The sequence below is a fragment of the Panulirus ornatus genome, chromosome 70 (assembly GCF_036320965.1).
Source record: "Panulirus ornatus isolate Po-2019 chromosome 70, ASM3632096v1, whole genome shotgun sequence".
NCBI lineage: Eukaryota > Metazoa > Arthropoda > Malacostraca > Decapoda > Palinuridae > Panulirus > Panulirus ornatus.
In genome coordinates this window covers 7,472,017-7,475,408 of record NC_092293.1, presented here as the reverse complement: position 1 = coordinate 7,475,408, position 3,392 = coordinate 7,472,017, and the positions used below count along the sequence as shown (strand labels likewise).

At 45.9% G+C, this 3,392-nt stretch overlaps 1 pseudogene; it reads left to right on the top strand.

Annotated features, from left to right (window-relative positions):
- Positions 1 to 2,477: 2,477 nt before the first annotated feature.
- LOC139747760 (eukaryotic translation initiation factor 4E type 2 pseudogene) lies at positions 2,478 to 3,179 on the top strand (annotated as a pseudogene).
- Positions 3,180 to 3,392: the final 213 nt, after the last annotated feature.

The following is a 3,392-nucleotide window of genomic DNA, read 5'->3' as shown; positions in this document are numbered from 1 at the left end:
GTCCTGCCTGACTCTCGTCCCAAGCCTCTCTCTCCTGTCCTGCCTGACTCTCGTCCCAAGCCTCTCTCTCCTGTCCTGCCTGACTCTCGTCCCAAGCCTCTCTCTCCTGACCTACCTGACTCTCGTCCCAAGCCTCTCTCTCCTGTCCTGCCTGACTCTCGTCCCAAGCCTCTCTCTCCTGTCCTGCCTGACTCTCGTCCCAAGCCTCTCTCTCCTGTCCTGCCTGACTCTCGTCCCAAACCTCTCTCTCCTGTCCTGCCTGACTCTCGTCCCAAGCCTCTCTCTCCTGTCCTGCCTGACTCTCGTCCCAAGCCTCTCTCTCCTGTCCTGCCTGACTCTCGTCCCAAGCCTCTCTCTCCTGACCTACCTGATATGGTCCCAAGCCTTTCTTACCTGTCTTACCTAACTCTCCTCCCAAGCCTCTCTCTCCTGTCAAGCCTGACTCTCGCGTCAAGTCTCTCTCCTATTCACCCTGAATCCCGTCCCAAAACTCTCTCTCTTGTCCTGCTTGACTCATGTCCCAAGCCTTAATCTCCTCTCCTAGCTGACTCTTGTACCAAGCTTCTCTCTCCTGTCCTGCCTGACTGGTTGGTAAGGTTATTTAATGTATGTATGATTCATGGTGAGGTGCCTGAGGATTGGCGGAATGCTTGTATAGTGCCATTGTACAAAGGCAAAGGGGATAAGAGTGAGTGCTCAAATTACAGAGGTATAAGTTTGTTGAGTATTCCTGGAGATTATATGGGAGGGTATTGACTGAGAGGGTGAAGGCATGTACAGAGCATCAGATTGGGGAAGTGAAGTTTGGTTTCAGAAGTGGTATAGGATGTGTGGATCAGGTTTTTGCTTTGAAAAATGTATGTGAGAAATACTTAGAAAAGCAAATGGATTTGTATGTGGCATTTATGGATCAGGAGAAGGTATATGACAGAGTTGATAGTGATGGGGTGTGGAAGGTATTAAGAATATATGGTGTGGGAGGCAAGTTGTTAGAGGTAGTGAAAAGTTTTTATCGAGGATGTAAGGCATGCCTACGAGTAGGAAGAGAGGAAAGTGATTGGTTGTCAGTGAATGTAGGTTTGCGGCAGGGGTGTGTGATGTCTCCATGGTTGTTTAATTTCTTTATGGATGAGGTTGTTAGGGAGGTGAATGCAGGAGTTTTGGAGAGAGGGGCAAGTATGAAGTCTGTTGTGGATGAGAGAGCTTGGGAAGTGAGTTAGTTGTTGTTCGCTGATGATACAGCGCTGGTGGCTGATTCGGGTGAGAAACTGCAGAAGCTGGTGAATGAGTTTGGTAAAATGTGTGAAAGAAGAAAGCTGGGAGTGAATGTGAATAAGAGCAAGGATATTATGTACAGTAGGGTTGAGGGACAAGTCAGTTGGGAGGTACATTTAAATGGAGAAAACTGGAGGAAGTGAAGTGTTTTAGATATCTGGGAGTTGATTCGGCAGCGGATGGAACCTTGGAAGCGGATGTGAGTCATAGGGTGCTGGAGGGGGCTAAAGTTCTGAGAGCATTAAAAATGTGTGGAAGGTGAGAACGTTATTTCGGAAAGCAAAAATGGGTATGTTTGAAGGAATAGTAGTTCCAACAATGCTATATGGTTGCGAGGCGTGGGCTATAGATAGAGTTGTGCGGAAGAGGGTGGATTTGTTGGAAATGAGATGTTTCAGGACATTATGTGTGTTAGGTGGTTTGATCGAGTAAGTAATGAAAGGGTAAGAAAGATGTGTGGTAGTAAAAAGAGTGTAGTTGAGAGAGCAGTAGAGGGTGTTTTGAAATGGTTTGGTCACGTGGAGAGAATGAGTGAGGAAAGATTGACAAAGAGGATATATGTGTCAGAGGTGAAGGGAACGACTAGAAGCCGGAGACCAAATTGGAGGTGGAGAGACGGAGTGAAAAGATTTTGAGTGATCGGGGCCTGAACATAGAGGAGGGTGAAAGGTGTACAAGGAATTGAGTGAATTGGAACGATATGGTATACCGGGTTCGACGTACAGTCAATGGATTGAACCAGGGTGTGTGAAGCGTCTGGGGTAAACCATGGAAAGTTCTGTGGGGCCTGGATGTGGAAAGGGAGCTGTGATTTCGTTGCATTATATCTGACAGCTAAAGACTGAGTGTTAACGAATGTGGCCTTTGTTGTCTTTTCCTAGTGCTACTTCGCACACATGCGGGGAGAGGGGGTTGTCATATTCATATGTGGCGGGGTGGCGACAGGAATGAATAAGGGCAGACAGTATGAATTATGTACATGTGTATATATGTATATGTCTGTTTGTGTATATGTATGTATACGTTGAGATGTGTAGGCATGTATATGTGCGTGTGTGGACGCGTATGTATATACATGTGTATGTGGGTGGGTTTGAGCCATTTCTTTTGTCTGTTTCTTTGCGCCACCTCGCTAACGCGGGAGACAGCGACAAAGCAAAATAAAATAAATACAGTACTGTGTAGTTGACAACTCTTATATCATGTCCACCATGGTGAACAAATACGATGCTCGTAAATCTAATGATGACTCGGGTGAAGAAGAGGGTGGAAATCGCGACTCAAAGGAGACAGAAAACCCATTGCCATCAGTTGAAGTTAAGTGTGGGGAGCATAGAGTGCAGTATACTTATTGTATATGGTTCAGTCGTCGAGCACCAGGAAAGCAGACTACAACACAAAATTATGACCAGAACCTCAGGTTACTTGGAAGATTTGCATCAGTGGAACAGTTTTGGGGTTACGATAGTCGTTTAGTCCTTCCTGTTGACCTAACTTCACACTCGGATATACATATTTTTAAAGATGGAATAAAGCCCATGTGAGAAGATGTTGGGAATAAGAATGGGGGGAAATGGATTGTTCGTTTACGCCAAGGACTGGCTTCACGGTGTTGAGAGAACATGATATTGGTAATGCTAGGTGAACAGCTCATGGTTGGAGATGAGATCTGTGGTGCTGTCATATCAGTGAGATTTCAGGAGAACATTATCTCTATTTGGAATCGAAGTGCACAGGACACAGTAACAACAGGACGAATCCGTGACACTTTGAAGCGAGTTCTTAACCTTCCTCTCAATACAGTTATGGAATATAAAACTCATAATGATTCTCTGAAGCACACCCACTCCGCGTCCAGCCTACTGCGGAAACCTGGCCCTCCCATGAGGCATGACCTGCACTGATGTTTCTATCCTCCAGCCACCCCCCAACCCACCCCTGCTTGGAGAGAAGAGATTCTGGGGGAGGATGGGGGAAGAGGTTGAGACAACCATCATACTCTATGTGAGTGAGAATATATCTGTGCCAAGTTGCAGTTGTGGTCATGTACATAGGTGATGTATGTTCTGAACTGTTTACAAAGCAACACATACCTTTTCTCTGATACATTTTTGAAA